A 15,396-nucleotide genomic window follows, 5' to 3' on the forward strand; every position below is an offset into this window, starting at 1 on the left:
GATACACACTTTATTTGTGGAACAATTACTCTTAGTTGGATTCACTTAGACGCCTCAAATTTTAACATAAAGTGACTTTATATGTCTGCTATTGTTTGAATCTACTTAAAGGTTACACTTTAAAAAAAAATGTCCATTTTCAAATTGAAATGGAAATGGACAAATCTCCCTTTGTCCATTTCCACAAAAAACACTTATATCAACTCACTCAAAAAAGCGTTTACATAAGAACTGTGTGTCCATAATACCCTAAACTTTGGTAAGTAACTGTCAACATATACTAGATATATGTGACGAACTTGTATTTACGTGTGCTGCCATACGGTCGTTGAGGTCAGAAACTTTTCCGTATATGAATGATGGGTTTTTTATTGGATGCATATTCAGAATCATTTTACAATATTTTGAAGAGAATTTTTTTTATTTTCCATATAATTCTCAACCTATAAATACATGTTTATTTTCCTATCTGCTTTCTCCAAACTTCCTTTGGGTATTATTGTTACATTTAATAACAATTCGAATGATTAGATAGGATAGTACTACGCTAGCATATAACCCATAAAAACGATTGACCTCCTCTTCCACTATATATTTTCAACAATGTATAAACGTGCCTATGTAGTTTTTTTATAAACCTGCTGATGGAGATTCGATGGAAGAGCTTAAGGTTAAATTTCTCTCCCTTTCTGGAATGGTTTTTTATAAACATACATACGTATATTATAATCAATTCAAAGTGCATTTACTGCTTGTGAAAGTACTGTTATTCAGGGATAAAAGAAAATATATAGAAGGATAAAAAAAAAAGGAAGAATCAATTCCCCGAATTTTTATTTGATTTTCCAACTTACAACAATTATATATTATTTAAGTTCACAAATTGCGGTTTGTCGTTGATAATTATGTAGGCCATCACTTTCAACAATGTTCTGGTTCTGTCTAGCAAAACCTTCTGCCTCATGGAAACAGGATTAAAAGTAGTACATACGTGTACATCATTCGTTTGTTTATAAACATGAGTAGAAACAGTTTTGAATATTAATTTTTTTAAATGTCTTATCAAAAACTTAAGGCTAGTTACCACGTCTATCGTGCGTGAGCGCGTCTAAATGTATATATAGCCACTCGAGGGTTTGCTGAAAAGATTCCAACCTCAACGTTAAGATGGCAGCAATCGTAAATAAAAGCTAGTCACATTTATTTATCATCTGTTGAAAGTTACTCGCCAAAGTTACAGCCATTTTGGAGAAGCAGCTGTTATTTAGAAACAGTTGTTTGAGTGAGATGATGTGACTGTTTTTGTGAAAATCGACAAAATCGAGGTTTGAGCTGTCATTAAATTATTATTTTTTTTGAATAGATTCAAACTATAGCAGACCTAAAAATAGCTATTGTGTTAAAATTTATCGCGTCTAAGTCGACCTAACTCGGAGTAATTGAGCCAAAAAAAAGTGTCTCGTGAACAGTTATTTTGAGGAGTACTATTGAGACGGGTTACAGAGATTGAAGCATCACTGGGAGATGTGTGGTGAGTTTCAAGGGGACTTTGTTAAAAATAAAAATTCAGAAAAAATGTTTTATATCTTTTTTAGGCTGAAAACTTTTCAGATCACCCTCGAGTATATGTATATATATTAGTGTTGGATCAGTCCTATGACTGATTGCATAATAAGTTTCCCCTCCCCATGTAGTCTTTTTTCTAAAATTATTATCTGGGATCTTTTTTACTTGTATTTCAGTCCTACGGTCCAAATTATCTTTATAGTTATTTATCATTCATAGAATAATTGAATAATATAAAAACGAAGAAAATGATAAATGATTGCTAAAACGTATAATTATAAGTTTAAGCCACACACCTTCTACTTTAAACTTCAGCCATCTTGTTTCTTGAAAAAGACGATGTTGAGCAACTCAACGGACATAGTTAGTAAAAAGCCATTTTAGCTGTTGGAGTTACCATTACCATCAAAGAAATTAAAAATTATACCATTAATTTACCGACCATTCATTTAAAATTCAATTATTGCATTTTCATAATCACAAGTCTACTGAACATATATTCTTCATTTACAAACTATTCATCAAATTTTTTTTTGTAACTTGTACAATCTCATTATACAAGTTACAACTTGTACTCGGCATAACATACGGAGCGGTCCATTTAAAGCTGAACACTTACTAATGTAATAATTAGTTGAGGTTGAGAGATTGAAATTAATTCATATTTCGATATATTAAAGCACAAACAATTACTTACAAACAAAACAAACCTGCGCTCTCTAGCTTACGTACAAGTCGAGAAAATGACACTTGAACGTGATCGAAGGATTTCTATTTGCACACTCCAAGCAGTTCGGTGTCTCCCGGACCCCTGTCTATGCCGTCAGCAACTCCGAAACGTTGGATATGAAGAAGGAATCTGTCCAAAAGACCAAACTGGACCTGGATGGGTTAAAGAAAAAAACTCATGCTAATCTCCTCAAGTTCATGAGGGACCATGCAAGAGATCTCAGGGTTTCACACCAGACTGAAGAAAGAGCTATCAAAAAAGTGTATGGAAAGACCCTTGTGAGTGGAGAGGCCACTTTTGACACCAGCAATGAAAGAAACACATCTCCTCAGTTACAAGACTCTTTTGAAATCTTTTTTGACACTTTTGGCCCCATCCCAGCTCTGATGCCGACCCTCTTGGCTACACCTTTTGATTGCATGTCGAGGGAAAGGCCTGCAGTTTCGTCATCCAAATACTGTGACCCTCAAAGCTACTGTCAACCAGCAATGGGACGCCATGACAGATAAATACTTCCGTAGGGGGTGCCAGGCCTCAATCATTGCCGTTAAGGGCGACTGCTTCTCAGACATAACATAATTTTTTAGTTGAAATTATACTTTAATTCATAAATTAAATTTTGTTGAAGTTGAACATTCAAAGTGTTCAGATTTTAATGGACCATTCGATATGTATATATGTATACACATAGACGTTTAAACGTACGATAGATGTGGTAACCTTCCCATAATTTTTCTTTTGTGGAGAAGAGAAAGAAAAAAGGAAAAGAGAATACATTATAAAAATGTGAATCACATCATTACTACAAGGATGACCGGTGGTACCAGAGCGTTTTTACTTTTTATTATTCTTCTTATTTTAAAGCGGATATTTTCATCTTCTTCCTTGAAAAAATTCTTGGCATTCCAAATCTTTTTTTTTTTTCTTCCCTTCTTTCCATTCTTCTTCTCCTTCAAGTCGTTTTCATACTTGTACATAGTACATACGATTCATGAAAATTACTTAGAAATTTTAATTATGAAGACGAGAAAGAGAGGAGGGGAATGAATTGATTTGAAACAGGTCATAGGCACAAATGAATGGTAGAAGATTTGCAGGAATTCAATTTAAATCAGTAGTACTTATCCTTGAAAAACTTGGAAAAACCATCATTAAATGATGTATGAAAGTTTTTTAATTTTCGTAAGAAAAAGTGGGAGTCATCAATAACTATAACATGTTGTGTACCAGTTGCGATTTCTGTACAAGTTGTAACGTGTTAGAATTTGTAACTCTCATAACGCTGTACTCAATTATAAAACCGATTATTTTAGTAGTACGAAATATTAATGGATTAATTCTTTAATGATTTCATTTCGATCTATTGCAATCACATATTTATTAACGCGTAATATAGTGGTTCATCTAAACGTTCGCAAACCGCGAAAAAAAATTAAAACGCTGTAGTGACTTTATTTCTTTAACAATTTTATTAAAATATTCACAAAATCAAGAATATAACATAAATTTGACATGGAATAAATAAAATCCCCGTTAGCTCGAACCACACGTTCGCAAGGCCTCCATATACATTTTACTGGCTCCTTGACCATCCCACTGGTTAAAGTCTGGAATGCCCTCTTTATCCCAGCTCTCAGGGATCTTGTGGTGCTGTGGATACCTTTATTGGAAACCTGTTCCACATTTTTCCTGACAAAATAGTCTAACGGGCTGAACTCCGGCGAGTTAGGAGGCCAAGAACATGGGGGGGGGGGCGTACATCACATTCTCAAAATCAAAAAAATCGAGTGTTCTTTTGCTGGTGTGGCAGGATGTCCTGCCATGCTGCCAGATCCAATATAGGTATTGTATGATGCTGTGTATCCAGGAGAAGACTTTGGTACGTAAAAACTGATTTAGACATTGAGGTTGAACTTCAGGCCCTGCTTGAAGATAAATGGAGGTATAACGTGACCTTCGCTGCTAACAATAACAAAGAAGCTTGCTTTGGGTGCTTGACCTTCATGATCCTAGGGACAGTATAAGGACTTTTTGGCAAATATCAGTTGTTCCTCGAGATATGCTTCTGTGTTGGACATAATTTTTTATCACCTGAGGAGGACGAGACAAGATCTTTCACGGGAGGCTTCTGTTTTAGCTTGATCAAAGTCTTGACACCTTTCTTCCCGTTTGAGAGGGTTAGAAGCTGTCCTTTGCGAGGTGCATAGCTTTTGTACTGTATGTCTTCAGTGATGACACGATGGACATTTGAACTGGACTCTACATCGATACTGACAGAGATTGCATTCATCGATTGGCCTGGATTCTTCTCAAAAAAGAATTAATTTTATTATTCTCAACAAAGCTGGACTTCAGAGGATTGGGGACGCTTCCGGGCACAAGGCTTCCGGGATAATCAGTGGGGTTTCATAAGTATGCCTGACGCTTTTTCTGAACTTTTGGAGGAATCGAGTGGTGTAACCGACCACTTTAGCCAAAAGTTAGTTGTCCATTTTCCCATTTAAATTGTAAAAAAATACACAAAAATGCACATCCTGTTTGTTTCTGATTAAAAGAAGACAGGGATATGTTGTTGTAAGCAAGCATACTGAGCAACTCACGTGGTAGAGTGACATTCCTACCGGAGTAAGTATTTATTAGTGTGTGTTTCTATTAAAACCGGTTTATAGAGGGATGGAATGTGGTCAGAGATAATTGCAAACGTTTAAAGGAATCACCCATTCACTGTAGAAATTGGAACTTTATAATACACCAGAGATCCTTAGCAATTATTAACTTTGAGTGTTGGGTTAGAGTATTTAAAGGCGTCTTTGATGCTTAGAATTTTTGTAAGACCAAACTAATTAATTTTGTACCAATGCCATAGGAAAATTTTGTGATTTTGATCTGTGTAACAAAAGCAAAATGACAAAATATTTGATCTCGTTTAGAAAATGAATTTTAGGTCCATAATTTACGACCACGCGGTCCGTACATAAATATTGGTTCAGATTGGGCTAGAAGAGTTACTTTATACTGAATCTTAAACAACATATTCATCGAACTGAGTCTCAACACTAGACATTTTTTTATCAAAGTAGTCATAGATTATTACACCATTAATGCATCGATGATGATTCAAGTAACATTCAAATATTGGATTTTCTTCATCACAAATACTACTCCAAATCCTTTATTCATAATAAATACTTGCATTTTTTTAGTTGCAACTTGTAGAATTACTTATCCAACTTTTACATCAATTGCATCTTCTACACAATATATTGTGGCTATTTATAACTCCTACTTTTTCTATCGAAAGCTAAAAAACTTTCATCCGTGTTTTATAGTAGTGTTGAGTATCGGTCCAAACTCGGAATGTAAACCAAAATGTAATATTTCTCAATATCTTTTCGATTTTTTTCTGTCTCTAAATATAGAATTGGTTTTAACCGAATATTAAATGAGACCATCCAGACCCAACTATTTTACAGGACTGAACTAGTTTGGTCAACATTGTTGGACAGCCAAACGTAGACTCTTAACGAATATAATTTTTTTCCTTTATATAGAAAGGCTTGTGACTATCTTTTGACATTCAGGTTCAGTCATCCTTTGTGCATAAAAAAAAAAACTGTGATAAGCACTTAGTCATCATGAATGAGCAAGAAGCCAATAGACTTCTATGATTTCGTAGATGCTGAAGTTGAGGTGTTGAGATTATGAAGCCGGGTTTTTAAGGTGGCCATGATGAAAAATTATGGAAAAGACCTCTACAGGAATGTAGGAAGTGGAGGCCACAATTTAAAAAAGGATTTGGAGTTCCTTATCCAGCTTTGATAATAAATCAAGGAAGACCCAACAAAATTGTTGAATCGCCTTGCAAACGACTTCTCTGAACTACAACTAGGAATATCAGGGGGCCATGAAGTACGACTTGGGATTTTCATTATACGCTTATAACCTACGGCACCTTCTGACAGAGGTAATAAAGGCCAAAAGGCTCGAGATTCCATATTTTGCTGCCCAACCGTCTACTAAAAATTATAAGGGTTTCAAACTGGCCTAGAATTCTCTGAACAAACTCCGATACAAGTATATATGAGCTAGGATAACTTTATCGAGTGGTCCGTTAAAATCTGAACATGTTAAATTTTAAACTTCAACAAAGATATATTGAATTTATTAACAGTAGAATTTCAACAAAATTAATACTATGAATAGATGTGTGTCTTATTTCTCTAAATAATAAATGTAACCTCCCTTAGCGCCAATAATGGCTTCCAAGGGGCGGTGGAAGGCTTGGCACCTGCTACAGATATAGTCTTTTGTCAAAGGGTCCGCTTGACCTTTTGAGAGAGCCCTTCTTCCTCTCCAACGTTTCAGACTTGCTGACGGCACAAACAATGGCCCTGGAGACGCCCAACTGCTTGGAGTGCACGAATGGAAATTCGTCCATCACTTTCAAGTGTAATTTTCTCGAATTGTACGTAAGCTAAAGAGCTCAAGTTTGTTTCGTTTCACAATCACTCAATCTTTATAAACTATTGAATTACAAAGTGTTGAGATTTAAATGCACCGCGTGGTATACACTTGGATAACTTTTATAGCACTGCCTGCAACTATAAAACGAATGAGATTCCACCTTGCAATTTCCTAGAAGAAAACATGCACAAAATAAATAGTTTTCTTTTCTTTTGCAAATAAAGAAATCAAATTCTTTTCATCAATTTATATATGTACCTATGAGAGATTTATTATTTTCAGTGTTTTATATATACACAATGTATGTAGATCGGTTTGCTTTTGAGTTAGTTACACATAAGAGGGGGGTCTGAAAAATTTCCAACCTAACAAATATAAAAAATATATTTTCTGATTTTTATATTTTATTTTTAAGATAGTCTCCTTGTACCTCAACATAATTCACCCAGCGATGCTCCCATCTCTTTAATCCGTCCAAAATAGTAGTCAGCGTTTTTCTCAGCAAAATAATTGTTGACAAAGGTCAATGCTTCTTCATTTAGCGAAAAGCCAGTAGGGGGTATAATGGCGTTTTCAAGTTATTTTTACAGTAATTAATCGGGCCAAAGCTCAGATTTATTGTTCCTAAACTCCAGCAATAGAGAAATACTCGATTTTGCCCATTTTCACAAAAACGCTCTAATGACTATTACAACTGTACGTCCAAAATGGCTGAAACTTTTGTGAGTAACTTTCAATAGATGCTAGATAAATTTGAATAACCTTAATTTTCCGGCATTCTCACGTTCAGGTCAGAAACTTTTCAGACCACCCTCGTACTATGTGGATGGCCCTGCACCTTTTTATTTTTTTGCAAAGGATTTTCACAACAGGCATGAATGAAAGTGGTGCCGTTTCTTCCTCTTTGTAGGTAGGTATTTTGCAAGTAACACTACACTAACCTGATGTTAATGTTAACGAAGAAATGAAATGTAAAGAATACAAGTCAATATATGTGGAAAATGAAAACAAAAAATTATTGAAGGATTTAGTTTATGCGAAATACTCACGATATCATTAAAAGAGTTATTGAAATTAGCATCCTTGGATTTTTCTTTCTTTTATTTATTTTTTGTTTTTGCATGAATGTTTCATTAAAATTAAAAAAAAAAATACTATAAAAACTGGTTCAGATTCGGGGTGTTTTTTGTTTTTTTGTTCTTTTAGCACCGTTTTGCCGCATTTTTGTATGTAGATTTGAATCATGCAGCTCTATGTAGTACATTTAATGAGGATATATATATTTAGTAGCCCAAGGAATCCGTGGTTTTTTATTCTTTTATGGGTCCGTTTTGTAAATGATTCCATCTACATTAGGCTGTCCCTTTTTTGGGCTAATAATTTTCTTTGTCTGCCAATGACCTTTTCTTCAACAAATGTATATATTCAGGGGCGTACACAGGAGGTGGGTCAGCCCCCCTCAAATCAAGGAATTTTTGCTCTGACCCCTCCGGGGTATTTATAATAACATCACCATCTTGCTTTTTCAATCTAAAATGATGTTTAAATAAGGGCATCAGGACATTTCATCATGGAACCATGAGATACAAAATTTGAGTATTCAGAGAGTTAATACAATTTGACCAAACTGAGTTCTTTTTATGGGTGTATTAATGCAATAAATATAAACATCTCCTTACTTATTTTTATATACATTATTTGTAAAAAAAAAAAATCTAATTTTATTATTTCAAATGGTCAACCAATAAAAAGAAGCGAGGATTATAGTATAGACCAGTGGCGTCATCAGTTCCTTCTTTTAAGGAGGGGGGAACGTGAGTTCAAAAAAAAAGTTTCTAAATTCCCCCATAATTTTTTTTTCATTTTATCTTATATATAGATAAGTATGAGGAAAAATAAGGTTTTATCAAAAACGGGATTTTAATTACCTCGGAGGTCAAAAAAACAACATAGGAACATGCTTGGATATTTTATACGTTGACTTGCTAAATATTTTAGACTAATTTGTTAGAACATTTTAAATTCCATGTGTGATAACACCAAAAAGAGATGTAATTCCCCTATACATAACATTAATTAAGAATGAGTATTGGAATAGTTTATTTTAGTATCAGTACATATCTAGTTCTTTTGCAAATAATGTTTCTAATTTTTGTGAAAATTATCTAAAAAGTAAGCTGGATTAAACTTAAGAGGCATCTAGCCGTACACTCATAAATTATGTATGAAAAAACGTCACCGGCTGTACTATATTCCTGATTCATATACCAATATAATATGAAGAAAAAAAGGAACTTTAATCTACAGGGAGCACTGTATAAAATGAATGAAATCTCTCATTAAAAAAGAAAAAAAAGCGGGAAGTACTTTATATTTAAAATTTAAAAAAAATGAATATGGCTTTAGATGAGGTTTATCAACGAGCTTAAGTACTCCCTGGCTCATGAAATCATATAAAAAAAATTATGGATCTATTATTATTACTTTTTTATTCTGAAGGAGTGAATGTCTAAGTATTGAGTGAGTTGCTAAGTGTGAATTTGGTCAAGTAAAAACCAAGGATTTCATTGAGTGTTATCACCTTTATTATTAAAGCAATTTTTTTTGTTCTTCGACTCTTAATAACTCTGAACAATGCGAGGTAGTACGGCTAATGTACGATAAAACAGACATTCTAGGCTTGTAACTTATCCAGAGTCAGTTTTTACTGTCTCCTGCAGATAAAAATCATTATGTAGCGGATAAAAATGTTAACCCAAAATTGGGACATTCTAACAGACATCGTACATTCAAACGTGAACTAAGGAATTTCACTTTACCTACTAAGAGCAACTATTATAATAATTATCTACGTATTTTGCAGTAGTACAGTGTGCCTAATGCCAATTCGGTATGTAGGTTTAAGGAAAGTGATGCATATTGAAGCAAATCAGAGGATTTCTGACCCCTTCAAATAATATGAAAATACGTATAAAAGTCTTACATGATATTAACAAAAAGATAAAAAACTCAACTATAACATTTCATCATTACGATTTTCCGACCACCCAAAATGACATTCATTCCCATATATTTGCCTGTTAAAAATGTACTTACATTGGGCATACCCACTTCTAGGTATTTGGGTTTATGTGTCGTGGAATTTAATACACTCAAATAATTACATGGGATCAAAATGAAATCTTTTAAACAAAAATATATATATATATATTTTTTTGCAAATCCATGAGTACTCACGGTGTTATCTCGATAACACAAAATACCCCATGTATTTTGTTGTCGGCAATCATTTCCTTTGTCTCACTGAATAACATATGGGCTGTAAACTATGGGGCTTCACTCATAGATAGCGCTATTTATTTCTTTAATTGACCTCATTTTCAGTGTGTACCAACCTTCAAAAGAGAGCTTTCAAAATTTAATAACAATCTGATCTTTAGTTTGCGAATTATTGCACTACGTATGACGCTACTTTTGGATTAACAATGGATCAAAAAAAATTCGTATTTTACTTTGTTACGATGATTCAAATCATGGACCTTTTTTCGGTCTCAATAAAAATATTCATTTTTTTTCGGTTTCAAGCTAAAAATTCGATTTTTTCCTTATCCTATAGAAATATAATTGATCTAACTTTATTTGATACTATTGCATTGATATTCACCACCTTGAAACACAACATAATTTGATCAAACATTCATCTTTAGAATCAATCTAGATCGAATTTTAAATGAGACGGATACATACGAAATTTGTCTTTGGGACTGATCCAGATTGAATTTCTTTAAAGGACTGAACGAGTTAAATGTCTCAGACCGGTCTAGGATTTTCAGACCGGAAAACAACACTACATATTGAATGTATATATTTGTTGATTTAATGAGAAAAATGTGACTCATATGAGACTATTATAGGTTTATATATTTGTATATTACCTATATAGAATACACAAATATAAAATAAATAGTGAAAGTAGAAAAAGAAGGTATGTTCTATGTACAATCTACATACACTATATTAATGATGTGGACAAGCAGAGAAAAAAAGATGGGGCTTATTATAATGTCTTGGGACAGAAGAAGTAGGAAATGGTAAGGTCATCAAAAGGTGAAGAAAATGGCTCAGTAACTATACATAAATATAATATGGATCTTTTATTGAATCCTTCTTTAGAAATGAGTCATTTGAGTAAATTTGGAATACATATACATTAGGATGTTGTTGTTTTTTTCAATTTTTTTTCAAATTTCGATTATCAATCCTTATTTTATTTGTATTAATGATAATAGACATTATTCTAGCCCATAAAAAATATTTATAAACTTTTTTTATAAACCAACCCTATGGAGCCAAAAAGAGAATACTATAAAAAAAATTTGATCTTTCTCTTCATAAAATGTAAAAATAAGAATATGCGGATCCTCCAATTTTGTGTCTTTTTTTTCAAAAAGACCCCGTAATCGAAATTCAATAAAAGTTGAAAATCAAACCACTCATATACTCATATCGACAATTTCTTCATAGATTGTATCACTATTTTTGAAGCACTTCTTTTGATGGAATAATCTAAAGGTGAAAAGTTTTAATGAATTGATTTTTATCGTACTAAACAAGTTTGTATGTATAGTGCTAGTTTATGCTCGAATGGGATACTTTTAAATTGCTCTGAACCGTGGACCAGTTCCAAAACTCGCAGAACGACGGATGTGTTGGATTATTTAATTTGTATTGTTGCATTCTGCTTAAATACAACGTGAGTCTTTAATGTGTTTCCCTGTAAAGAAAACACCTGACGATATTTTGTATACTTCTGCCTTACATTTAAAAATAAGAATAATACTTATTATTATTTCAATATCAAACCCTCCAGCCAATTGGTAATAGGACATGAGTAAAATCACAGCTGCAATATAGTACAAATAATATTAAGTCATAATGAACAAACGAATTTGTAAACAACTCTCAGAACTAGTGATGGAACGATTCCCAAAAAAATCAAATCCTGATTCTGATGCCATTTTAGTAAAGATTCCCGATGCCGAATTCTGTAAAATATTAAAAAATAGTTAAAAAATACCATTTGCAATCAGAGGTGTCCTCAGGATTATATTTTAGGGGGGCTTGATTTCTTGTTTTTTTTTGAAAAAAATCCAAAAATTATAATTTTTTGGAAAAAAATTTCATTTTTCAAATTAACAATTTGATAAACAAAATTATTTTCAAAAATCCATAACTATTCCCAAAATATTATATTGGAAAAAATTCAAAAAAACATGGCTTTTATAAAAATAATATAATTTTTGGGAAAAAAAAATCAAAAATCCCCAGTTTTTCTCAAAAAAAAAAAGTTGCTAAAAAATTTCAAAAATTAACTTTCTAATATAATTTTTTTTACAAAAAATATTAAAAGAACATAGTTTTTTTAGAAAAAATTACAGAAAAAAATATTACTTTTTAGAAAAAAAGAGTTTAAAATTAAATTTTTAGGAATTAAAAATTTTAATATTAAATTTTTTAGAATACAAATTTTAAAATTAAATTTTTTTGGAATAAAAATTTTAATATTACATTTTTTAGAATACAAATTTTAAAATTAAATTTTTTGGAATAAAAATTTATAATATTAAATTTTTAATATTAAAATTTTAAAATTAAATTTTTTTTGGGATAAAAATTTATAAAATTAAATTTCTAATATAAAATGTTCTAGTCAACAGCAAGAATTTTTTAATAGGCCCCCCCCCAATTATCATTTTTTTTTTTCATAAATAGAAAAGTAAGAAATAGTTAAATACCATTAATAAATAGTAATCGGAATCATAAATTAAATAATATTTTTCCGATCCCCATTACAGAAAAAAATTCGATTAATCGTCCCATCACTATTCCTAACCGTCATATCGTAATAGCCTATAGGGAATGAACAAATTGGCAAAATGTTCATAGTCGCAAGATTGTGTATATATACTAAGTCATAGTAAACAAGCAAATAAGTGAACAACACTCTGACTCTATTATTAAGGCTTTGTTACAAATTGATCTACTATTTCGGTGCTGTAGGTATCCGGTGCCTTGCTTCAAATATAAAGTCCCTACTATTCTGTCTTTTACCAAGCCAAATTTGTGTTTTTATATCATAACCAAAATTTATTTATAGACATAATAAAATAAACCTATTTATATGTAATAGGTGAAGTAAAAAGTTCTGAGCGTTTTTTCGCTCAGTATTTTGGCAATAAAATAAACATAGTAAGGATTATCCGATTTAGATGGTTCCAAATGGTTTTTGGCTAATTTTCAGTTCCTGTGTAATGGAATAAGTGCTCAGATCCCGTTCCAACTCGACAATTTCTATTGTATTATCGACATTTTGGGCGTCCATATTACCAGAACAGAATCATTGGAACCACCACTTTGCTCTTGCATTTGATACTGTAATGGGTCCATGAAGAGCATATATGTTTTTGCCCGCCTGGTACGCCTTTTCTCCTAGGTCGAAGTGATTATGATTATTCTTTTATTTAACTTTTGGTTTTGGAACACTTTAACATGCGACACTGTAAATGAACTTTTTAAAAGTGTACGCTCTACCTTTAAGCATAATCGTGAGATATAGCTCACTAAAAACATCTGGCTAAAACTCTCCAAAACTTATTTTTTATATATTCACTTTATGGACACTTTTTCAGGCATTACTTAGCTTCAACGGTATTTTTCCCCATCAAAAAACATTGTCAAATGAAAACACAAAATGGTTTTACAAATAACAAAAGTAGTGGGACACGTAGTACAATAACTCAAAAACCTACAAACAGATTGTCATGATATTTTGACGGCTCACTTTTGAATGTTGGTACAACTGAAAATGAGTCGAATTAAAAACGCCATTTATGCATGAATTAGTGAAGCCGAGAGTTTTAACTCCATGTGTTATAAGAACTCTTGAATTACAAATGCGGATGTTGCTTCCTTAAAATCAAAAGAAATATATAAAAAAATATTAGAATTAACTCCTTTGATGTGTGCGTGTGAAAAGATGAGATCATGAATAATAATAAAAAGGCAAATTAAACTTATTACTCAGTTCAAGGTTGATATAAATACATAATATTTATTTGCATAAATAATATACATACAATATAAGTGTATTATATCAGTCAACAATATCTTCTACAATTTACACATATAAAAGTTTTCATAATAATATAGCGGAATAAAATTTTTTTAATATTCTTGTAGATAATAAAAGGTTTTTTCATTTTCCAGGAAATTGTCCTTTAGTGAGATCCCATGAAATTTCAGGATGAGACAGTGAATATAAATTAATACTATGAAGCTTAAGTAATTTATTTGATATTTTAAGAAGAAAAAATACATTTTAAACAAATATTGCCCAAAGTTGTACATTGTTTGTTTTTTGTATGTGTATATATTTATATTGTTGTATATTGTCAAAGTGGTTTATTGTATATGTATATATATACTGATTTTTATCATACATGATAAAATTTTTGGGAGGCTTGAGAAACTTTTAAGAGAGCTTCAACCCCCCCCCCTCATAAGGACTAGCGACGCCACATACCTTGACAATTTAAAAAAATGTTTAGAGGACAACAGATTAGCTATTATGACGTTTCGTTATTTAGATTACGTAGCAAGGAGAGGATGAAAACACAGGTTATATTTCATAGAATGACTCTATTTTCTATTCTCAATTCTACTCTACCGGGTGGTCCATTGAAGTTTGAATACTTACTAATTTAATAATTAATGAAGGTTGACTGATTGAAATTAAGTCATATTTCGATATATTAATGCATAAACAATTAATTACTAACAAGCCAAACATGAGCTCTCTAGCTTACTTTCAAGTAGGGAAACTGAAACTAGCACCTTATCGATAAATTTCCATGCCTGAGCTCCAAGCAGTTGGGCGGCTTCAGGACCACCATCTACACTGTCATCAAGTCTGAAACGTTGGAGAGGAAGAAGGGCTCTGTCAAAAAGAACAAACTGGATTCGGATGAGTTATAGAAAACAGCTCATGCTAATCTCCTCAAGTTCATGAGAGTCTATGCAAGAGATCTCGGGGTTTCATACCAGACTGTCGAAATAGATATAAAAAAGTGGTTGGAAATACCCTTGTGAGGGTAGAGAGGCCACTCTTGACAACAGTAATTAAAGAAACTCATCTTTTTTGAATTAATTTGTATGCCGAGGGAATGGCCTACATTATATGTTATCCAAACACCGATTTCACTCTCATATTTTGAATACTCAAGGAAGAATTAACTTGGCTGGGGTGTCATTTTAATATTTAGCAATAATGTTAGCATGCTATTTTTGTGTATAAAATTATTTTTGATCGAACTTAAATTAAAGCACTTGTTCTTGTGATTATATTAAGTCAAAGGTGTGAAAATCAATGAGTTGGAGCGGAGTTACGTCCCACAGACATAGTGTTTTGTTGTTGGAATAAACATTCTGAGCAAAAATTATCAAAACCGGTAATGATTCAGTCGGAAGAGTCTGTACACCTAACATGGAATGCCCTTTTATTAAAAGCCATATCTTTGGGGGGAGGAGGGGAGGGGGAGGACAAGTTTGACATAGGCAAGGAAATATCATCAAGCTTA

This window comes from Lepeophtheirus salmonis, chromosome 14 (assembly GCF_016086655.4).
Source record: "Lepeophtheirus salmonis chromosome 14, UVic_Lsal_1.4, whole genome shotgun sequence".
NCBI classification, from domain to species: domain Eukaryota; kingdom Metazoa; phylum Arthropoda; class Copepoda; order Siphonostomatoida; family Caligidae; genus Lepeophtheirus; species Lepeophtheirus salmonis.